Genomic DNA, 25,779 nt, shown 5'->3' with positions numbered 1-25,779 from the left:
TTACAATACATTTTGTTTTGAATTTTAGTTGGTTATTAGTATATCAGTTAAATTTAAATTTTTGAAATTTAGCTGGTTATTAGTATATTATTTGTGTTTCTAGATCTGTTATTATTTTTTATTTATTATTTACAATTTTGTATTTTTTGTAAATTTCTCAGGCCACGGGTACAGAACCCTTAGTTTCTTGTTTTAATATTTTTTATTATTATTATAATTTTAAGTGAAAATCTGTTATTGGATTTTATCTTTATTATTTAGTTTATTCTTATATATGTAAATAATCTGTTGATTTTCCCAAATAAATAAAATAAAAATAAAATAAAATAAAAATAAAATAAATAAAAATGTAAATGATCGTTTTTTTTAAATCTAAAATGTCTTAAAGTTATTTACCAATTGCTTTGAAATTTTGGCAAAACGTTGCATTTGAAAACGCGTGTGTTTTTATATACGTACATTATATAGATGTCACTTGTGACAGGTAAAAAATGAATTTAAAAATACTAATAAAAACTGCGCCATCTGTTGGACGTGAAAGCAACACTCGCTATTGTTTCTTTATCTGCACAGACAGACCGAGCCACAACACTAGCGGGGTACATTCAGTCCACTAATAAATGAATTCCATCTTAAACAAAACAGTTGTTTTAATGCAAATCATTCATATTATTTTGTTACCATATAAGTTCGCAAAATTTAGTACCTAGTCTTTTGGGATAAAAATACAAATAAAAGGTGTTCATTTTTTCAAGTGTCAGCCCACCACCAAATTTGTTATTGTATGTTGTTTAAATTTTAATTTTACATCTCAAAGTCTACAAACAAACGGAAAATTATGAAAACTAACAAAAACGCTATGGTTTATAGACGTGTGCAGGAGATCTTTTACCCACTCGAGCTGTTGGATGTATTTATACATTTTATGAACAACATTTAATTTAATTTAATTAATATCATTCCTGAAAATAACATTTGAACTGCTTACTGCGGTAAAGTGCAGTAAAATATTTAAATACAATGAATCCACCTAGATTTCGCAGTTTATCTCATACTAGCTAACAAATACGCGGCGTTACTGGAGGTTATCCTTAGGAGATAAACATATACCTATCAGGACTTTTCTCTAGACCTTTTTAAAATATACAATTCCGTAGTACATTATTTTGATGTATCTCATAAGGTTTAGCCAGCGTTAGCAATGTAAGCGTACAAAAAAAATTCCTACTTGATTACAAAATACCGACTTTTCTCTATTTTCTATGAATATTATATGCATGGATTATACATATAAACCTTTCGAAAGAAATTCTTTAAATAGTAGTGAAAACCGTGTCAAATTCCGTTGCGCAGTTTAGAAGAACTAAGCCAACAAACAGACAGACACGGATAGTGACTTTATTTAATACTATTAAGAGATTTTTAGGTTCTTTAAATTTGGCTCAAGCGAGCGCTCAAAACGTTTTTAAAATTTTACCATAATATGCCAAAAGCCACCGGCACGTAAATATTAATTTTAATGCCATAATCGGTGTGCGTCACACACAGCTAAGAAACGAATCAATTTATTGATTGTTATCATTTTCCCTGAGCAAGTAGCCAAGGATTATGCAATGAAACATAGAACAAGATACTTATCAGAAATCACAACAGACATGACAATTATTGATCTTAGATTGCAAAATGGCACGATGCTGAGACCATGTGAAAACATACGTGAAAATGATGATGCAACTGTATATGTTGTACTAGACAATCTATGCATACGAGCCTATCTAAACGCCTATGTGGGTGACATAATTACTTTTGACAGTACCATTTCCATCATGAACTTTGAAATAATATTTCAACTCACAAAAAAAAGACGAAACGTCATATTATCACAATTTGAAAAAAAATGGAATGTTTTTGAAAAGTAACTAATAGTAGGAACTTTAAAGTTGCAGTTTTTAACAACACTCGGTGCTAGACGACATACATTTTTTTTTTTTTTTTTTTTACAGTATTACCGCACAAGAGTCCCAACTGCTCCCGTCTGGAGCCAGTGAGACTATGGCATCCCCAATTGGGGTATGTTGTGAGGCTGAGGGTATTGGGGAGGGGAGGGAGATGGGGAAGAGGAAGGTGGGGAAGTACCTGGCTATTCAGATCTGGTCACCAAACACGGCTAAAGCCATTTCAAGCAACGTTTCAATTCTGAATGGTGGTCTTACACCAGGGCGATACTGAGAGTATCTTCCACTCTGGAACGTGCCGCAAATATACTATATATTATTTTAAATGAATTAATGTGAAATAACACAAATTAATCAAATAAAATTTATTTGCGCACGCCGGGTTCGAACCCGCGACCTTCGGATCTGTAGTCGAAAGCGTATACCACTAGACCACGCCGGCCGTCAGACATACATGAAAAGCTTATTTGAAGTAAAAAATATAGATAGCGTTTTGGTCTGCGAGGTTCTGCGGTTACTACGCTGATTGACAGAGACGACTTGCAAAATAATTTTTATTTGTTTGTATTCGAAAAAAAATTTACTAAAATAACAACAGAAAAAAGGATCACCGGAGACCAGAAAACATTTTATTCTCTATCTCAGGAATCACCGGTTAAATTTTGTTTTTTTTTTTTTAAATATTTGTTTAGATTTTTTTTAAATCATTTTCGAAAAGGTAAGTTCAAGAATTTCAGTTACATTGGTTTGCGAAATAAGTTAACAAATAAAATAAATACCTTCGTACATTATCATAAGCTTTTTCTTACATATACATATAGCACATACCCTACGAAAAGTGACAAGACTTGTAGATAAAGTTTTTGTCCTTTATAAAATAAGCTGTTTTATGTGCACGTAAGTTTAGTTTTGTGAAGCCTAGATTCTCGGAAACTTCTCGTACGGTAATTATGAACATTGTGCATAATATTATATTTGAGATAAGTAATGTAATTTTATAAGGTATAAATCGCTGTGCTTAACAAGTAATTAAGTACTTAAAATGTCCATACATGCACATTATAATTCACACATTGTTGTAGATAATAATTACTATTATAAGTTGTAATTATCCGTAGATCACAAATTAATTAACTAAGCAACAATAAATAATTGCATAATCGGTATTTAATCTTTACCAACGCACCTGCTTAACCGACTATGCGACTAACTGACAATGTGATTAAACGGGTAAGTGACTATTTAATTTGACTTACCGACTATGTAACAGATAACTCCAGCTGATTGTTTCGGCCTTGAAAGGTACATGACCTGCTCAAGAGACCAACTATCAATTATTATTATAATGTCAACTATCACACACGTTGATAATCGTAAGATTACAGACATAATAATATGATTATCCAATAAATCAATTTTTTTTCTTGCTTAAAATTGTAGATGTTATTTACCTTTTTTTCTACGTATTTTAGACGCCATGATAATTTACGTATTTCTATCTGTTTACATAATGATAAATATTTTTTCACACGTTTTAGCGCTTTCTAAGGTCATAATTTATTTATGTCAATGTCATTTTATCGTAAAATTCATATTATACAGTTGTATCGTTTTATTGCGGACATCGTGAATTTGATTTGCAGTTGATATAAGAAAATAGTGTGAGAGAACTAAAAACCATTTCAAATGTATAATTTTTTTAGGAAACTGAGAATTAGGGTATCGATTTACAGGAGGAACACTTTCGGTCTGCTAACATTACAAAGGCAGCTTATACAAGAGCTCAGATGGGAAATTTCTCAACTTTAATTTTTATTTTTTTTTAAATTTAATTTTTTTCTCTACATGTGATTTAAGCACTTTTGCGAAATTGATTATTAAATAGTTTTTAAATGTTTAGTAAATCAAAGCTTCGTAGCTCATTATGTGAATAACGTTGAAATAGGCAGACTGATGGAACCTAAGCGCAAGCCAAGTACTAAGTTTGGTGATCGCGCTTTCGGAGTATCTGGACCGAAGGTTTGGAATAAACTCTCTCCGGAAAGATCAATAACAAATCCAACAGAATTCAGGTCCAAACTAAAAACTTTCCTTTTTAAGCTGTCATAACCTTAAATTAAATATACCATTCCTGAGAAAAATTCCAGTTATATCGAATTTTCCAATCATGCACTAAATAGTGTGTCTAAATTTCGCTAATAAACAATTAGTTAATGTTAATTAAGTGTTAGTCTCAAGTGACCTAAAATGTAAGTATTGTACTTTATATTATCTCCATATATAGTTAGTAATAACATAGATCATTGTAGAAATGTATTATATATTTGTACATCGCCCTTGAGGTGACTTTGCCCAAAACGGCTCTATGAAAATCATCCAAATATTATTATTATTATGGTAAAAATTGTCACGTTGAAGTAGAAATTTCAGACAAAAACAGCTTCGCATATTGATAAGGCTCCATATGGATAGATTTCAAGAGATTTTTTTACTGCTTCAAACAACTTTAAGCGAATGTGTTCTCTTCAATACTTTGTTAATTTTATTTGGCCTACATTTCAAATCTTGTATTATTTTTACAATAGATTTCTTAATCCTAAACCACTACCTGCGGCTTTTTGTTTGTAATAACTATAATGATATATTGCTAAAAACAGTTTCACAATAAAATTCCAATAATCGATGCGGGTAGAGTGATGCAATGTTTACAATCCCGGTGTACAATAAACTGCTGGTTATTAAATCACTGGCTGCGTATAAGCAGGTCCAAATTTGCACGAGCCGAACCACGAATTATGGGAAGGGGACGAGCCAATCTTTTTAAATAGCATATTGAATTCATTATAACACACATGCTGCTTTCATCCTTCATCTGCCAGTTCCGTACCTCACTATCATATAAGAGGGTTGGTATCGGTACTTCATCGTGAACTGCGAGCTTCGCCTCTTTGGACAGTAAATTTAATCAAAACAAAATCTACGCGAAAAATTAAATGGAGAAATTCAGAAAAAAATCCGTTTCGTAATAAATAATGTTTAGTTTGATGCAAATTAAAAAAAAAAAGTATGTGAGTAGATGGCGCTAATGTGGTCATGTGATGGTGGTTGTATGTGGTGTCATGTCATGTGATGATGGTTGTAATATAATGTAATGTGGTCATGTGATGTCAATGGTGGTTGGTGTGATAAAAAGTTCTTAAAAAGTGAATTAAGAAATAGAATAGCGAACGTTGTTGGGAAATAATCAACCGAAAAAAAAACGATGTTATTTTACTTTAAACATCTATTGTTATTAATAGATCGATTAAAAATATATATTTTTTTAAATTTTGTTGTACAGAGAATTGAATTTTCTTCCCCACGGACTGGAGTCAACCACGCCAACTGAGCCAAATCCCGATTGGGTTGGAACGACATTTATTTCGTATATTAACTGCTGTAATTTCATGTCAATAAACCAATTTGTGTGCAGGTGATTGCCACCAAAAGTTGAGATATCATTGACAACGAATCTATCTGTCAAGTTTCAGTTCGATTGGATATTGGAAGTGATTTAATTTCCGCTTCCAAGGTTTGCATTCATTCATTACAGAAAACAAATGTGAAATTTAAAAATGAAAAACTTAGTTTATTTATAAACTTAACCTATTTCATATTGTTTTTGTATGAACGTACTATTACCAGAATAAGATAATTTCAGATTGGTGGCGTACGACAAAAAAATAAGAATTTTCTCAGTGTTAACACAAGTTCTCAAATTCAGGTTAACTCGAGTTTTCAAAGTAGTGCACTAGTGTTTGTTTACATTTATATTGCTATCGTTTTTCCTTAAATTAAACTGTACTTAAGATTAAAACAGATTCCGGAGGCATCACGTAATTAGAAAATGTTTTCAAAAGCAAGAAGTTTTTATCTGTTTAAATTTATTAATTCACCTGTTGATATAAATTTATAAATTCATCATTTGGAAACCTACGACCAGACGTGCTTGACGATTACAAAGGCACAATTCAACATAGAAGCATTTTAATTACAATCTTTATCCTTAATCAATTAAATAGTATGAAACAATGTCGATATCCACGTCTCTGTTTGCGCGCTTAGTTCCTCTAAACTACGCAACGGATATTGATAGAATTTTCACTGTCATTTAGAGAATTTTTTCCGGGAGGTTTACATATGTAATACGCGCATATTATATTTATAGAATATTTATAGATTTTTTGTAATCAAGTGGTAAAAAAATGTTTGGGTGCTTATATTGTGAATGCCGGCTAAACCTTATGAGATACTTATTATTTTTTTAATGATATACTTACGTTTATAAGACAAGGTTTTATGCATAGCATAAAGGATAACAAATAATTTATTTAAAAAATAATAATATTTGACAAGTCAAAATTATTTCACCAATAAATGAAGATATCATATGTCTCGACGCCATCTAGTGAGAAATTTAGCACTAACAAAGCCTTTCCTACAGTTACAGTAACTACTTAGTTGGTTGTTTATAGGTGAAAAAATATAATAAGCAGTAATTGTTGATTGAGGTAGTAGTGCATATTGAATCATTTGGCGGGTTGGAAATAAGCCGACATAGCTCAGTGGATACAGAGCACCTGACCGGACATCAGAAGGCACGGGTTCAATTCCCGTTGGCGGCTCGTGATAAACAATAATTATAATAATATACGAAAAAACAATTGACTGCTGGCATGACCGCCAAGTACAACAGCGCCAACGGCAGATTCGAGCGTTTCGGATCACCTACGATTCGAAAAGCGATTCCAAACATCACTAATCAAAATTATACTCTAGCGAAATATTGCAAGTTACCTATGTGAATGGAATTCAGTTAATGTTGACAACTAGCTAAACCATGTAGACCTGTCAAGGGAATGTTACACGTAATGCATATGACTATACAGGGCAAATTTATCGGACAATTTTATATCAACTTTCTAATCGCTCTAAGCTTTATCCGTAAAAAGTGGCTAAGATATTGACTAATTCCAATACTTCGTTACTTGTTGGAAATGGACAAAATGGAACTAGGTTAGCTATCGATATACGCGTTAATTCTAATATTTCTAGACATAGTTAAGACCCGTACACACAAAATATGATATTAAATATATGTATAGTAAATTCTATTTCTTAGTCCTCCTCACTAGGGTCAATTGTGTTGAGGCATACTAAATTTATTTATTTATGTTTTATTAGTTTTCATTGTCGTTTTTAATGTTTTTTCATAGTTTTATACATACACACACACTACTTACTTGCATTTGTTGGTGAGTTACTCATACCTACATCATTAGTAAGGATTAAGAACTATTTCAAACTACGCATAATTTAATGTTTAGTTCACGTAGTAAACTATACTGGAAATTCAGCGACCACGTGTTTGGGAAGCACTGGTAAACGCTATAGATTATAACACTTTGTTTCTCAATATTCAAGAAGCCAACAGATGTGTCAATATTATGTTACAGAAATAGCTAATAGATTGTTACGTTCATCATACAGATTAGGGAAATTTGATTAATTCACATAGGTAAACTTGCTCTACTTGTAGTCGGATTCTCCAATCCCGGCCGCTCGTAAAAGTACGTACATTGGTCGACGTTCTTATTCTTGAGTACCGTCGAAGGTACATACTTACAGACGCCAAACGTCTAAAGTCATTCGAGTGGAATGACTTCATCGAGAAGAAGAGTCAAGAGTAACTAAAGACGAATGGCTTACATTGCTCTATCACTTAAGGTAGGATATGGCTTTTGAGGTGTTGATTACGACCGTAATATTATGGTAGAACAATCGTTAAATGAGAATTTATTGAAAATTGTTTAAAAGATACATCGTGGTCGAGGGGTAAGGTACTTGACTAGCAAGCCGAGGTCGGGGGTTGTTATTTTATTATTTATTTTGTGTTATTTTTTCCATCCCAGAGTGGAAGATACTTTTACTATCGCCATGGTGTTAGACCACCATTCAGAATTGAATAATTGCTTGAAATTGCTTTTGCCGTGTTTGGTGACCTGTTCTGAATAGCCAGGAACTTGACCACCTTCCTCTTCCCCTCCCTATAACCTTCAGCCTCACAACATACCCCATATAATGGAATGCCATAGTCTCACTGGCTCCAGACAGTTAGAAGGACTTGTGTCTGAAAAAAGAAAGGTTAAGAACTTTCCAGTATCATGGACTGCACGTCACTACTAAAGATATCTTTATTTAAAGTTCTTGTGGTTGTTCAGGTGTCAACATATTATCGTTTAAGATATTTCAAAGTGAATTCAGCGCAAGAGTCCCAACTGCTCCCGACTGTCTAAAGTAAGTGGTCATTTGGTATCTCCAATCGGGGTATGTTGTTAGGCTGAAAGTAGTGTGGAGAAAAGGTAATGGGAAGGAGTAAGGGGGAAGCAACTGGTTATTAATATCTTGTCACCAAACATGGCTAAAGACATTTAGAGCAATAATACTAGTAATAATAATAATATTGCTTTATTATCTATCTTTCTTTTTTCTAACAAATAGATTTAATGATATTCTCACTGGGATTTCCCGTGCTGAGGATTTTATTTAACTATTTTAAAATTTGGTAGTGTGGATAACGTTAAGTAATTATAAATTTATGTATTTTTAAATTAATTATAAATATGTTTCAATTCTGAATGGTAGTTTTTCACCGGGGCGATACTGACAGCCTCTACCAGTCTGGATTCTTCAAAGGCATGACACAAAGCGATTTAAATGAGAAAACCTACGAAAATTAAAGAACGAAACATTATTATTTTTAGACTTCGCGGAATATAACTGCCCATTATATTATAAATTTTCAATTATTATTTATTTTAATTAATTTTTACGCTGTACAGTAAAAAATTACATGTTTTAATGTTGTCATTGTGGTAATTATTTTTTTTAAATCTATTAATGGAATCTTAATGAGAGTAAATTTCAACAAAAATGGTTATATTTTGATTTTTACTAACTTTGTGATGAAACATTAAAAACGCACGTTAGTGTGTGAACCTACATCATTTTTGTACGGGGTAAAGTGCTCTAACATCGGAGAGTAGTTCCACAAGATTTAGAAGTAAAAAAAATAATTAGGTACATTTTTTCGAAATTTCAACGCGTTAATGTATTTTTAAGGTAAAAAAGTTGAATTGTTTGTATAGGATAATAAATATTCTTCCATGGTAAAATATTTTTGTATTAGAAAAAAAACATTGCAATTTGTAAAAAAGTTATTTGTCTTTTTTACTTCTACCATCATGTAGAATCTATATTTATGTATGTGATTTTTGTATCATGTTTTTTGACTGAAATTTCAAGGTTAAAAGGAGAAAATCAAAATTTCAAAAATATTTTTTTGTTGACAAATTTATAATAATTTTGTTTTATAAATACGCTCGGGCAAAGCCGGTGCTTAATAAAATAGTTATATTATGCGGAAAACAGTTCGCATATTATTAATTATTTGATAAATATGAATATATGAGTATTTTACATGACGACAATATTATAGAAAAGGCATACGGTGTGTTTAAAAAAATAAAAACAGAAAAAAAGTTAAGTGTTAATAATTAAACAAACTACTAACCTCATCACAAAAACAATTCTTCGGAAAACTTCGACCAAAACAGGTTCATTTTTCACAATTCTCAACACAAGTCAACAAATAAACAATTGACCATTATCAAGTGTTCAAAATCAGATATTATATTTATCTACAAAAACACTGCCAATGTCAGATTTAACAGACTGATAAATTATTTGATCGATAAAAAAATATAATCGATTGGCAACCAAACTTCACGAAATCAGATAAACTGGTAAATTATTAATGATAATGTGAACAAATATATGTTTATTATGTGTAAGTCATCACTCTTTGTTATATTTTAAACTGTTGTTAATATCACGTAAACGTACACGTTAAAATTTTCAATGGATTATTTAAGGCTTCGCCGCCGTGAGAAGGAAGGACAGTGCCTAGTGCCTACCGTCTCGCCTGCGGATTATTAAGTGACTGAAGCACTGAAGAGCACTCTGCGTTATAACACCATTATGTATGTAATTGCAATGCCAATAGGTGATCTACCTGTGGCTGTTAAAAGCAAGTTTACCTTGAGTCTAGGAGAACGAAATTTTATGAGATTTTTATTTTATTTCGTGGAAACAAACAGTTTTACAATTTTATATAAATAATTACATTTTGCACGGTGCATTAACCAGTTCCCAAATAAAATTCATGTCACATACAGAAACACAACTTAAGGCGAAGCACTATTTTGATTAATCTTTATAACGAATTGATGAACATTATGAATACTAAAAAATATGCTTTAAATAAATTGAAGGTTTTCCTATCGTTTCGTTTTAGTAGAATACAAATAAAATAATAAATTACTCAATAAAAAATATAAATTTAAACTACTAAAAAAAATATTTTTTCAATAGAAATGAGTGAACGCATAAAGGAAACAACTTTAAAAAAATACAGTATTATATCTAAGATTATCTGTGACAGTTTCACTTGATTTGCAAAATAAATAAAAAAACAGTTTTGTGCTTGAAATTTGACGTTTCTAGACTCCGTTTGTCAAGCAATTTTAATGCCTATTACCTACAATTTAAGATATACCAAAATATACACATTTTTGGCTTGTAGCTTCCTCTTAATGAAATAACTAAGATATCTCAGATATCTTACACACAACAGAGAAAGAGGATACTTAATTAACAATTTGATTTAATTTTCTCCAATTTGTATTTAGTAAACTTAACTAAGGACAATTGGAAAATATCGTCGTCTGAAAATATATTATTGTATTTTGTGCATGTCCTTCTGAAAAATGAATGTTGTGTATAGTTAGTTTTCGATGGTTGATGAGATAAACGTTGATGGTTAAAAGGGAATTAACAGAAAATAATTTTATTCTAAGCTTTGAAATTTTCAATTTTGAATAACATCATTTCATTATTATGTTTCAAAAATATTATTTAATTCACTTTCGAAACAGTAGGCAGTTGAATTTATCTTTACATCAAACGTTGACGAGAATTTTGATTTTTCAAATATAACTTTTATTTTATTGTATTTATGTCTGTCCTACTAAAAACGAATGGAATTATTTGTATTTTATTTGTATATATCGCGAGCTGATCACTTTAAGTTTTCGTTAAAACAACAGAATCATAGAACAAGTAGTTAAGAATATTTTGAGTAAATATTTGTTCAAATGGCTTACTTAGGCAAATGAGAACATTTTTATTTTTATATACGTGATACATCGTATTCTTAAAACAACACACATTTGTACCATATAAAAATAACGAATATATTTGGTGGACAAACTTTAGAAAAAGATAAATGTGCCTATTTTAATATGTATGGCTTAATTTTCTGTAAACCTAGGCGTTATGAGTTCAATTCCTCTGCTGGCTAAGTCCTCGATCAGGCGTAGAGCAATATTTTCCGCAAAGTGTGATGTTAGATGGTGGCAGGAGATTTTTAAATATTGTCAGCTTAATTGTAACCTGGAAATTTTTTACTTTCTTTAAAAAAAATCTTGTTTCTAATCATTTTACCAAGAATAAGAACATTTTAACAAGAATAATACTTGAAAAAAAATTATATCCTTACCTTCGGGAACAGAAAAATTCATTAAAACGTCCAGAACAAACTGAACGTCAACAGAATAAACAACTGGACCGTGGAAGTTATGGATTACAGTTTCTCGACTGCAAAAGTAACACATCTACACTGGTGAGTCAAAACGAAACATAAGCAACGATGATGGGTATAATAGACCCACTAAAGAATCGAATGTGTTTCATTTTAATGTGATTTTGTGCCATTCCTTAAATATATCCCAAATGCTTCCTGTAAGGAATAAAGACCTCCAGTGAGAAATATTGTTACCTACATAATTTTTTTAGCACATAGAATATAGACCAATAAACGCTGATTCTGAATATATAAGTTTTATACGTAGAATTTATAAATCGTCATTTAAAAATAAATAAAACACAGTTTGGTTGGTACGACTAACTGCATCACAACTAGTCTACGTGAGTAATATATCTATGGTCTACAAGATCCGCAGTCATACCATTTCTTTCGAAAGTGATGCAGGTTTTTAAACATCGGAAAATTGTTTATCAGGTATGGTCATGGGTGTATTTTTACAATTTGGTTCAGTACAATGATATTAGTGACGATATGCTACCCAGTGTTCTTCAATGTTAAAAGCGGGTAATCTTAAGAATAAGAAACGTCTCGACCCCCATACAATATATAGCGACGGTTGAAACGAAAAAGTAGACTTTTAAGACTGGTCACACGTCACCTTAATAGGATTGATGCGTTTTGGAAGACCCAAAAAATTAAAAAAAAACTTTAAAAATTATTTTAACTATTAAAACTAACTATTGGTTTTTCGTTGATACTAACCGAAATAAGAGTCAACAAAATATCTATGGGTGATTATTAATTACTTTTACGAACACTGGATCATTTCTGACCAATCACCATGAGTCTACGTGTTTACAATCTAACACAAGTATTTTATACTCTACCTAAAGAATAGAACGTGTTAAATGATATATTTATTTTGTTTTCTAGATTTTTTCCAACCAACTCGAGGCAAAAATTAGTTTATTTTACTTTTAATTTACGATAAGGCATGCGTCTGAAACATTTTCCTAGGAAAATAGAAAGAAAAGCCATCAAATCGAACACAAGCGAACATTAAAGCTATTTCCGTAACGTCCAGCGAATAAACACCTCGTTCTCAAAACACAATGAATAATTTCATGTATTTGAAGCTAGATTCATATTCTGAAATCATGGAATCAACTGTTCTTAGCTTACTCGATGTAACCAATCAATCAAAAACACATAAGGTGAGAACTAATAATACACTTTTATAATGATAAAATACATATAAAATACTTCTTCTAACTCAGCAAACTTATTTTGTGGCACCATTTTAATTAAAAATTTTAGAGATTAGAAAGAGTGTGAACGCAAAATTGAATATTATTAACAATCAAAAATTATTTTTAAATGACCCAATATTAAACCTATTCCCTTTGTAAATTATTCCATATTGCCTCTCTTTCCCCTATCCGTTTTATCTTTTCATTGTTGTCATTGTTTTTGTCTATTATTTTTTAATGACACCATTGTCTATGTATATTATTTATCTATTGACACCATTGTTTATGTCTATTATTTATAATTAGTTTTATCAAAAACCCTGAAGAAGTGAGCGTTGCTCATGAAACATGTTGGTAATAAACAATAAAAGTGGTTAAAACGAAGTATTTTATTAATTTTTACATATAAAATATTTATAAATTTACTATGGTATTCCACAAGGATCCTATGTGGGACCTTCATAATATGTGAAACGTATTTCTTAACTATGAACCTACATTCTTAACAGCATGTTGGGACCGTGCATCTTTTTCTTCTTAAATCAAAGTTTCAAACAGTCTTACAATGTCCACCATCAGGAAAAAATTTTTGACCTAAAAAGGATTAATAATCTTCTACCATCGGCGGTAAATATGAAAATAGTCACCTCGATACTATGTTATATCGAATATTGAAATAAATGTTCCAATTCGCCATAGTATGCTTCACCTGAATACTTTGAAAAATAAGATGTCGAATATAAAATTATAATAAGACAGAGTGTTTTGAAGTAGACATTTTCGTTGACAGTTTGTACAGATAAAGATAAAATATTCTGCCAATGCTTAAAAATATGAAACAATTTATTGTTGGTCTAATCTCTTTGTGCCTCTTGCCTCTCTTTCTATTATTTGTAATTTTAGTGAGTTTTGTAATTTTATGTAGACAATATTTTTCATTCGACTGAGTAGGTTTTGTAATTTTCTGTAAGTATGTACCTTTTTTTACAATAAATCAATTTTAATAACTTATGTAAGAACAACAGTTGTTTACTGTGAGAACTCAGTAGGAATAACTAAATACATTTTGGAAAAAAAAACTATTTCTTTGTAATGATTGGTAAATACAGCCGTACTAAACTCAGTTAACTTTCCATGATATATTTACTTAAATCTACGATTCGTAGACATTAGAAATGGACAGGTAATATACGATACTACATGACTAAACTGATAAGAATTCTGAACGATACACAATTGAGCTAATTATTTAATTCGAACTCGATTTTATTTGCGGTTTCCGCAAAGTCCAATACCCACAAATGCCATTACTATTCACATATCACTGAACTACGGAAATCCTCCTTGCTGTGGTAAGTAAGTAAAGATGACACATCAATCAATTAGCTGATGAAAATGTATAAAAATACTGGTTGGTGCATCATTTCACATGGGATTTCTTGTTATTAAGGTTTGGGAAGTCCCCAGCACGCGCGACTGTCAATTAGGTGGTCGTGAATCTAAACAGGTTTTTATTTTAACCCTAAATTACAAACCTTCGTCAAATTGACTACTCCGAAAAGCAATAAATGTCGATTTTTTTAATACGTTGATAGATGTTCACTCCAGTTTCGAATTGTAATCTTACGTGCAGTTGTACTTTAATATTCTCTTCTCGCGTTCTCCATAAACACCCTAAAGTCAGTTCCTTTAACACCGCCGCCTAGGACACAAGTTCCCCAAAGAAAAAAAAACCGCATTGAAAACAAATACCTTCTCTAACCCGCCTTATCACCTATCACATTATCGTTTATTAATGCGCTCTGACCTCGTTATATTTAAAACTATCCAAAATTCACCGTATCCGTTCCTCCATTATAATCTTCTTACTAACATTCTCTTTCCTCGTGGTTTTTGCCTACAAGTGCTACATGGAGATTGCATACCAAGCAGTTAGTGAATGATCGGTAATGATTTTCGTTTCCAATTCTGAATCCTAAGTAGGAAACAGCTGTACGCTTTTTTCTATCAGGTGCGATTTATGAAAATCACAATTTCTAGAGGTATTTTTATATTTCTATTGTACTTTTTTTTAATATTTGGTATCAGTAATTTTAATTTTCCCTTGACGGGTATTGATTTTTGCAAATAATTTATGTACATGAAATAGTTTTCAAAAAACATAATTTAATATTTTTATTTTATGTATATATTTTATTTAAATACCATATTATTACATACACACACTTTTTTAGCAATAACGCAATTTGTTGTACATATTAATGCGTAGCGTAATTGACGAATGTTTGTAAAAAGCGAACATGAAATAAGGTTTTCAATACAGGGTTAATATTGATACACACTATTATTATAAAACAAGTCTGACTGCCGGCTCTAAAAAAGCCTTTGACCAAGCCAAACTACCTTCAGGGATTCCCCAACGCGTCATCTAACTTAAAACACGAAGTAAAGAGATGTTTAAACTTAAATTTAAGTGATTCTATTTAAACACGATTTAAATTCGACATCATTGTCTGTTGTGAAGTTGAACTAATAATTGGGATAATTAAAAGTCATCAATAAATACAATTATGAACAAATTTTGAAGAAATCACTGGATAAACTTTCATGCAATTATTTTCATAAAGAATAATAAAAAAAAGTTGACTTGATACTTTTCTCTAGAAGTTTATCTAGCATTTTTTTTGGATGGTATAACGCTTGCATAGCGCGGGTGTAAACTGGGCGCCTAAAGTTTAATATTAGACTTAAGCCTTGGCATACCCAATTTATACCGATTTAAAAAAGTTTCTAGTTAACTCTTTAAATTTTTAAATTCCAAAAAAAAGTTATTTTTGAAGATAATTATGCTTATATTTGTTATGCCGAAACGTTAATTATATGAAATTCCCTCTAAATGTCGCGAAGGAACACACGCCATACTAATATAATTTAATAAATAAAGTTATGTTTACTGGTAGACCGCACGCCAAATTAACTTTCCTGGCAGAGTGTATATTTCGTAACAGTCCTCACGCTATATTTCACATTTATCAGAAGACCATGTAAACACACATATTTATTTATGGGTGGTAAAAATTTTCCGACACACTATGGCTACACTGCAAATATCGTTGTGGAACACACATCATGGTGTAATTTTTTTGGCAGACCGCACGTCATAACTTATATCGGGTACCTAGACCGCACGCGATAGTGTAAATTTTGTGGTTGACCTCACGCTTTAAACCTCCGCATTCCCAATTCTACTGATTTATAACAAGTTTCTCTTTAACTCTTTTAAGTTTTTAAGAAAAAAATCTTATTTTTGATGATAATCTGTCTACATTTGTTTTGCTGAAACTTTAATTATAAGAAATTATCTCTATATAAAAAAAATCGGAAAGTAATCTCCAAAAATTATTAAAAATACGTTTTGTTCTGTTATTTAATATGTTATAGGCATGAAAAGAAGAGTGTATCTTTAAATGCAACCAAAGCATTTGTCGAAAGCTTTTTGCTCTATTTAAAACGATTCGTGTTTTATTAAATATTTTCACACTTTTATCTTAATTATTATCGTTTTTCAATATAAGCGTGCTCTCTCTAAATATTTCCCTTTCAAACCATCTTTGAACGCTTACTACGGGGCCTTAACGCAATACCTTATTTGTGTTTAAGCATAATACGTGCACGAAACAATATAGTCAGTGCAAATGTTTTCAGCTCACAACGTAGGTATCATGAGCTATGAAGCTTTAAACTGAAATATAGTTTGATACTCTAACCAAGTCGATTATTTATACTAATATTATAAATACAATACATGGTTTAGAGTTTACAGCAGTAGTTTACTAAGTTCCCGGATTAAAAAATTAATACTAGAAGCTAACAACAAGCTTTCCATGTATATATATTGTAAACCGGTACCGCCCAAGAGTTCCAACTGCTCCCAACCGTCTAGAGTAAGTGCATCCCAAATTGGGGAATGTTGTTAGGCTGAAGAGAAGGAGACGAGGAAGAGATCTCAATTCTGAATGGTGGTCTTATACCAGGGCGATACTAGTATCTTCCACTCTGTAACTTGCCGAAAATATACTATATATTCTTTTTAATGAATAATTTGTGAAATTATCCCTGATTTCAACGCGCGACCTCCCGATTACTAGTCGAGAGCCATACCCCTCGATCCCTGAGGCATTCAAATTAAAATTGATTTCACTAACGACCCAATATAATAGACTATTATTATGTTTCCTTAAAGCAAAAATAAATATCAGAAAAAATTCTCGATTGGTGCAAAAACTCTGAAACTCCCTCTCGAACAATCTAATTATTTCTTCAAAACCGGGTACAACTGCATAAAGGCAAATCAAATAATTCAAAATATCATCCTCTTGACAACAACGCTTGCAAAATATTCATTAAAAGCTTTATCAAACTCAAAACATTTTTTGCTCGTCAGCGTAAAAAAAACTTGCTTTTAGGTAGTCATCCATTGGATCCTAATGACTTGGGTAATTATCACTGATTTCGAAACATCATCGTCATCACATGTTATTGTAGAGGTCAATTAATAAATTATTCTCGTAATAAAATAAGGTCCTCAGGCGATGGTCAGGCACAGAGTCAATATCAAAACATATAAAGACAAAAATAAACAAGTTCACATTGAAATTATTATGTTTTGATCTTCGCGAATTGTGGTTAGCATATTTTTTTTAAGAAGTGAGCGAAGCACGCAAAAACAAATTGATCATTCTAAATAAAACTCGTTTTAGATAGCTCAACGCTCTTTTTATTGCAAAATACAGAATTTTGTTTTTCATCTAAAAATGGATAATATTTCAAAGCTCAAAAACTCACGATGAAAATCACGTTTTGGGCTAAAACCATAAACGACAGAATCAAAGGGATAGTAAAATATTATGGCATGGAAGCATTCTGACTTTCGAGAACCACGACCAAACTGCACGGTCTCTAAAGCGGCTAATGCGCAGAATTCACACACGGATCTGCTGGCAAATCTGGAGCAAATCCAGACATCCAGACATATAAACATCCAGATATATAGACATCCAGACATATAGACATCCACACATTCAGACATTCGAGCTGCGAGCATCTCGCAGTAAAGTGACGGTATGTTTAGAGAAAGTTTCGTAGATCTAGAAGAAAAACCTCTTAGGAAAAGGGAAAAGGCACAGATACTACGGAAATTGTCAAGGTTTAGTTCCGTTGTCAAAATTTTCAAGCTATTGTTAGGAAATTTTGAAATATTCTGGGGAACTCTGGAAATTCACCTCATACAATTTAAGAAATCTAGTGAAATTTTGACCTGAAATCTAGGGTAAAAAAAATTGGCATGTCATCACTGAATGACGTCATGCTAATCAACTGCGAATGAGGTAATGCTCGGAAAGCTGACCCGTTGCGTACATTCACACACGGATCGACTCGTGATGGACAGACGGGCATCGGACCGATGATAGTCCGTCGGAATTATACACGGGCGGATCTATCCGCCGTGCAGATCCGTGTGTGAGTTGTTATGCTTTAGCAATGAAAGTTATGCGTTTGGTGGCGAGACTTTTATGCCTGCATTTTCTTACTAATAATGGTTTCATGGCCCATCTCATTTGTTTTTATTATCTATTGCAAATAATGTTTCAGCTGTCTAAAAACAAGTCAAGTAGTACAAGACGCAGCCAACCCATCCAGCCATCATAAAACTTAAATTTAAATTTAGCAGAGTTATTCCATACACATTGAAACGAAATTCATAGCTCAATCGAACAACAAATATACCAATCCTGAGAGAAAGTCCAATTGTATGCAATTTTCCAATTATGTCCTAAATCCTGTATATAAATTTAGCTAGTAAATAATTATAGCTAGTAAATAATTATTTAATGTTAAATAAGTGTTAATCTCAAGTGACCTACCAGGTAAGTATGGTACTGTATATTATCTCCATATATTGTTAATAGATCGTTGTATAAGTTTATTAAACATTTGTACAGCGCCCTTTTGATTTTGTACAAAAACGGAGCTATTTAAATCATCTGAATATTATTATTATTATTAATAATTTATGGTAAATTTTTCGAATCTGAGACATCCATAACTTGCCTTCGTATTCGTGTATTGACAGTTTCGTAACAGATCACGTATTGGTACCATTTTATTATAAACGACCTTCAAAAATTCTTGAATACCAAATTTTCTATTCGCATTTTAATGGCCGATAATTAAATTTAAAATGAAACGTCCCGTCCTTAATACGTTAAGCCCATAATATTAATTTATTCTAAAGATGTTTTTTCTGAGAATTACAATTATTAGCATCTACACCGCATTATGTAAAAGGTTTTTGAAGATATTAAAAATAGTATTTAATTATCTGATTATTCCCATTTCAATTTGGCAGGCGGGTACGGGTACGCCCCGGGAAGCATTTATTGGATATCCAACACCCCCTGCCATACATCACCCCAAGTAGTTCGCTACGTTTAGTGACTTGGCAGGGGTGCCCGGGTTCATGTGGTATGTTTTGTCTAGGTCTTGGCGGTGGATGCGTTTACCCAACTGCCTGGTGGGTCTGATTGGGAGAGACTGTTCCCTCAGGACTGTTCCCTTTTTCCTTCCCAAAACGTTTTCACCTCCTCCTTCCTTTCCCTAAAAAGCCCTCCGCACAGCATCCTCAAATACGACATCGGGGCCTCCTGGATCTAATGTTAAAAAATCCCTCTAAATTGGAAAGTGTGGCAAAAATTGGAGTCTAGTCCATCTGAAGAACATGAAAATACGAAGCCTTTTTTTTAATGTTAACACCGCACAAAAATTACCAATTGTCAGCAGCCAGTGGAACTGCGGCATCACAAAAAGACTTATGTTGTGAGGTTGGATATATTGGGGAAGGGAAGGAGATTAATTTACTTGACAAGCTGAGTTTAATTACTACATCTGAATGACCAGGTTTTTCTCAATCTTCTTTTTCAACTTTTTTTTTCCTCAAGTTCTTTCATTCTCATAACATTCCCCAAATGGGGATGCATTAGTTCCACTGGCTCTGAGAAGTGGGAGTAACGATGAAACTGTGTTAAATTTTTGCAAGTGGAAAAATATGCGTTCATAAGGTTAACGGTTTAAAAAATTGACAGATTAAGGCATAATATTTAAATATGTAGTTAAAGTTATACAGTTGGGAAAGGGAAGAAGATAGGAAAGGAGCAGGAGGAGAAGTACCTGGATATTTAGATCTGAACACAACTCACTTGACGATCACCTTGCTCGAAGGGTAAAGCTCTCGACTAGCAAACCGAAGGACGCGTGTTCAAATCGCTGCGTCTCTAAGTAAATTTTATTTAATTATTGAAGACAATATTAGCGATTTCTAAACGAAAATTTGAAACAGAAAAATCAGAAAAGGATACGGACACATCTAGGACTCGAACCCAGGACCCTTGTCTTTCCGGGACACGGCTCTACCAACTGAGCTAATGGGACCCTATCCCCCTCGGTCACTTTTAACTGTATCATACTTCGAATAAGAACTACCAACATTGTCTTCATTTTTTCTTCACCGCACATTTTTATTGGCAACTATCTTTATGTATGATCGCAAGATTTAACCCGAACTAAATGCAATCTAGACAGCGTCTTTTTTAGATAAACTAGATCTTATTTAAAATAGATCTGATTTTTTATTATTTTTAATGTGCGACATCTATTGAATTTTCTGCAAGTCTAGAATGAATAAATAAATAAATTTTATTTCATCAATTTGTGTTATTTCACAATTTATTCCTTTACAATAATACATAGTATACTTACGGTGCGTTCCAAATTGAAATATACTCTCAGTATCGCCCTGGTGTAATGCCACCATTCAAAATTGAAACATTGCTTCGAATGGCTTTAGCCGTGTTTGGTGACCAGATCTGAATAGCCCGATAACCTAGCCCTAACCTTCCTCTACCTCATCTCCTCCCCCTCCCCCAGCCTCACAACATACCCAATAAAGGATGCCATAGTTACACTAGCTTCAGACAGTTGGAAGCAGTTGAGACGGAATTCACATTTAAAAAAGTCATTTTTTATATATCCAGTTATTCCAAGTAGAATTAATTTTGAAGGCAACAATAAACTCACTACTAATTACTCTATTATAATATTTTGCTAGATTATACATGTGAAAAAGTCACTTTTTTATACATATTAATATTCTGTTCAAATAAAATATTCTCTGTTATCATAAAATTCTAGGCTTTAATAGAATTTACTTTATATTAATTACTATTCATTATCATAAACACCTCATACCTCGATTTATGTTAGGTTTTATACAAACCTAGTATTCATTCAACTATTTCTATACTAGTAGATATTTCTTTTAATTATGTATTGTTTAACTGCACTTCTATTAACAACTGTATCACTTGTAACAATATTTTTGTGTACACATTACTTGTTCTGTAATCACTCTGTTGTATCACTCTATTGTAAAGGCCATTTTATGGCGTTTAAATAAATAAATATTAAAAATTATAAAATATTATTAGTTGAAGTTACCATAAATTGTCGTAATGTTGTCAAATTTAATACGTTATTGTACAAGTTTTGATAAAGTGTTGGTACAGATAACGTTTGATGTAATTTTAAAATTAACAATAGAATAGGTCAATTATTTTGCCAAATTCAAGTCCTTAATTATTCACACTGATAACGTGTAAATGTGATAGTTGGTTTTGTTTATTTACAACAAAAAGTGAGTATTGCTGATTTATTAAAATCCCGTTCAAAACGGGATTGCAGGCCGTGTCCTGTTAATCTATTAGTACATATATATCGGAACACGTGTTCATGCACCTGCATATGCTTTTGATAATATATAATGACGAAATACGAAAATAAAAAAAAATTATGAAGACGTGTTCTGATATCGCAATAATACATATTTTTTTGTACTAAAAGTTTATTCGTTTAGGTCCTGCAGTCACGTTTTTAACAGGATTACGAATAATTTGAAGAGATTCTTAAGGCCCCGGAGTAAGCGTTTAAAAATGGTTTGAAACGCGCTAATATTAAAAAACGATAATGATTAAGCTAAAATGATGAAAATGTTAAATAAAATACGACTCTTTTGAAATAGAGCAAAAATCTTTAGACAAATGCTTTAGTTACGTTTAAAGATACACAGTGAATTGTTTCATGCCTCTAACATATTAAATAATTTTGGTGTTTTTAATAATTTTCGGAGCTTACTTTTCGATTTTTTTCTATCGATGTAATTTCATATAATTAACGTTTCGGCATAACAAATGAATAGATATTATAAACTAAAAAATATCTGTTTTTTGGAACATAAAAACTTAAAGAGTTAACGAGAAACTCGTTATAAATAGGGTATTGTTTAGGTAGAAATTAGGTATGTGGGGGCTTAATAAATTAGCAATATTTTATATCAAGTTGTGACAATTTTCAAATATTCCTCATTTGCACAAGAAATATTTGTCAAAATATTTAAAAAAAAAACAGTTATTTAAACATTAAAGATAAAATAAAATATTTCACTCACATTACGAATCTTCCTTCCCATAAACAAAACTATAACAAGTACATTAAAATAATAAAATTCGAATAAACTGAAATCACTAGCACTAAGCGTTTATATAAACAATTGACACTTATCACTTACGACTTAATCTAAATCTTTAGATAAATTATTTATTTATTTCAAACAAGTGCTTACACGGTTAGAGATAACAAACACTACAAAATATTGATAATTATCTCAATACATGAGATTTCCTACAAAAACGAATAATTAATCAATTGAATAACAAACACCTCTAGTAATTTTGAAACGATTTTCATCTGAATACTCGTAAGTAATAAGAGAGTGAGTAAATTAAAATTAACTCTATCGCTGTTTATTGCTGGTGAAATCCCAGGAAAATCACTGTTTTGTTTACCACAAATTAACGGAATACACGTACTCAGTAATCTTCTTCAGTAAATTGATTAATTGACTAATGGTTCATTTCAACAGATCAACGACGAACAACAATTAATACCTAATGCTGCGTTTAAACTGGTCAAAATTTCTCCGAGCTGAGCCGCGAAAAAAGGAACTAAGCAACAGTAAACGGCGCGACATAGCTTTTAGTAGTATAGTACAACTTGTTGGAACTGGAGCCTTTCCACTCTGCCTCTGGCGACACGATGCTCACTTTTATCCCTAGGGTCTTCGGGTTCTTTCCCTCTCAATCCCAATATATTCTTCGAGGACCTATTCGGGAAGCTGGCTAAGAAGTGCAGACGCCGAGTCTCGCTTGCGGTTGGGAATTTTGCCTACTAACACTGTATGCCTTGACATTGGGGACCTAGAGTCATTTTTATAAAAAAGTAGCTTCCTTTGTGTTGTGTTCCCACAAACAGTTCTCCAACTCGTCGTGGAAGGAGATTTTAAACAATAGGTTCTTTGTGTTATATCAGGGATTTATTAATACTTCGCGTATTACAATGGTGACTCGATAGTCGACCTAACTAGGAGCTGGCTAAATGAGATCTGAAAACACCAAGTTTGTCTGGGAGCATTCTAACTGGCCCTGGCGACTACTGGCTACTAGCTGCTATCTTACGGACTTCCAAGCAAGCTCTATGCACTGCCCTCTATGAGTGCATCTGTGAAGCTCTTAATTCCCAACACTTTGTAAATAAAACATTAGAGTCTTGTCGTTTACGGTGAAGGAGTAAACCATCTGTTTCCTTAGAACACCATGAGAAAGTGGTGCACTAGCTGAAGTCCTCGACTTTGCCAGAGCTGAGCTGATGAAGAGTTTTTTGAAGTCAGATGTAGACAGTAATTTTCCTATAATTTTTAATGCAAAATTTCATCAAGTTGTATCAAAAATCTGCTTTGAGAGGTGGGAAAAGGTGATGGGGTGGTTTATCTAAATCTCGTGTAACCAGTGACCTTCCTCTAGGTTTGAAGGTCAAGTGTGCAAAACTTCATCAATATAAAAATCAAATCCATGCCACCCGCCACAGACACTCTTGTTTATATAAACAGATATGAGATAATAATATATGAGATTAAGTTTCTCATGCTTATTTCTTAGAAGATGGTTGGAGTTTTATTTTGCTTAAAACTAAAAATAAGAAAAAGGGAATTTAGGAAAGGTTAGGAGATGCTCAAGGTACATCATTTTTATTTAACTAGTGCATTAATTTATAATCGTACGCATTACTTAGGTTCGATATTTCTTAAGGTTATTGCTAAGAACATCGATATTATGAAATGGTATGTTATATTGAGCAGCACGTATATGTAGGTACGGGGAATTGGGGATTTTTAATAAGTCTAGTTCTGCAAGCAGGCAAACGTATTATTTCTGTTCATGATAATATGTGAATGTTTTTTCACTATTTTGGTATTTTGGAAAATAATGTCGAAAAAGTATGAGCTTTAAGGGAAAATATTATTATTTGCTTTAGCAATAAATTTTTTTTTAAATGCAACCGTTTGATTAATCAATTGAGAAAAGTATGGAAAAAGATAACAAGTCATTTTTAAAGGATTTTTGTAGATGTGCGTCTATGGGACATACAGGTACCATTACGCACAGATTTGCCCCTACCCCTCCCGGGTTAAAGCTTATATAATGTTCCTCCCTTAACACGCCATAACAAGGTTGTTCTATTGCGCTTCTCCTGTAAATTATCATCTGGAGAAAATGTTATTATTTTTAATGTATACTTAAGACGAGACAATACCCTAAAATAAAGCCAGAATCTTTACGACGTAAGTGAAGCAGCCGTGCACAAAAATGACGCGGGCCCCGGTTTATTGAACAAACCTGCGGGTAAATTTTCCCTATCAAATCACTAAAATAAAGTGGGAATCTTAACGACATAAGGGATGAAATCGTGTAAAATTATAGGCATAATGGACGGACCTACGGTAGACTTTGCCCTAGCAGGCCTAGAATCTCTCTTTCCGTGAGGTTTATTTTAATTATTTCTGATTAACGTATTACTCAAGTCTCTAATGTTACTATAGGGATCCCTGGGGACGTTACTAATTCATCCACAAGATAAATAAAATCTGGTTCTTAACACTAAGTTTATAGTTGAAAAACGTTTTATAAAATTTTCAAACCGTGTTATAAAATATTTTTTCTTTTTTTTTAAAAGAAAGACAAACATTCCCAAGTTACGAAAAACCTGATAATGTTTGAAAATCTCCTAGTACCACCACAATAAGCGGAAAATGTTGCTTGTGTTGTCATGGAGGACTTAGCCAGGCGAGGAATTGAACACACTACACCTGGGTGGGACCCATACGCGATGTCAACTCAGCCACCGACCCGTCAATGTCAAATTGTTTTCCTGTTTTTATTAGTCGTAAATATGAATAACTTTCCCTCTCAAAACATTTCCAATCTTAGTAATACGTTCATCTGAAATAATTAAAATGTGAGCGTCGAGCAAACCCCCGTTATTAGAGACTTGTGTCGCCTTAAGTAAAATTGTATTTATAGACTGAGGAAAGCCCCATAACCCATATTGATATATCTAAATAACAATTAAAACGTGAGATTACGATATGTGTATTTCTTCGAATGGACGTATGAGCGAACGCTGTCACTATCACAAACATACAATTGAATTTGTAATAAGCATACATATTATAATGTTGGGTTTTAATACAACATGGGTTTTCCTTGAAATAATTTAATGGTTTTTCCAGTTAGTTTTCCTCCAAGTTTCAATATTTAAAATAAAGAACATCTTCCTTAAATTATCAGGGTAGTCCTTAGCCTGTAAACCTAAGACAGAAATAACCCAAGTGGCTGGCATGACAGCAGAACAAGGAATTCCA

The 25,779-nt window shown here is 32.2% G+C and overlaps 1 protein-coding gene across 3 annotated transcripts in view; it reads right to left on the bottom strand.

Annotated features, from left to right (window-relative positions):
- Window positions 1-25,779, bottom strand: part of LOC149412054 (multicopper oxidase 3-like) — a 128,042-nt gene that overhangs the window by 27,697 nt on the left and 74,566 nt on the right. The window contains exon 1 of one of the 3 annotated variants that reach the window (XM_089646533.1): window positions 22,471-22,527. The exons of 1 other annotated variant lie outside the window; for it this stretch is intronic. The gene's annotated coding sequence lies outside the window, so the exon portion shown is untranslated. Of the gene's footprint in view, window positions 1-9,567; window positions 9,979-22,470; window positions 22,528-25,779 lie in introns of those variants that run through there. One more of the 3 variants, XM_089646532.1, reaches the window with a different exon arrangement.

The sequence above is a fragment of the Hesperophylax consimilis genome, chromosome 24, assembly GCF_061612785.1.
Source record: "Hesperophylax consimilis isolate HC1 chromosome 24, BYU_Hcon_1.0, whole genome shotgun sequence".
NCBI lineage: Eukaryota > Metazoa > Arthropoda > Insecta > Trichoptera > Limnephilidae > Hesperophylax > Hesperophylax consimilis.
This window is presented reverse-complemented; position numbering and strand designations above follow the sequence as displayed.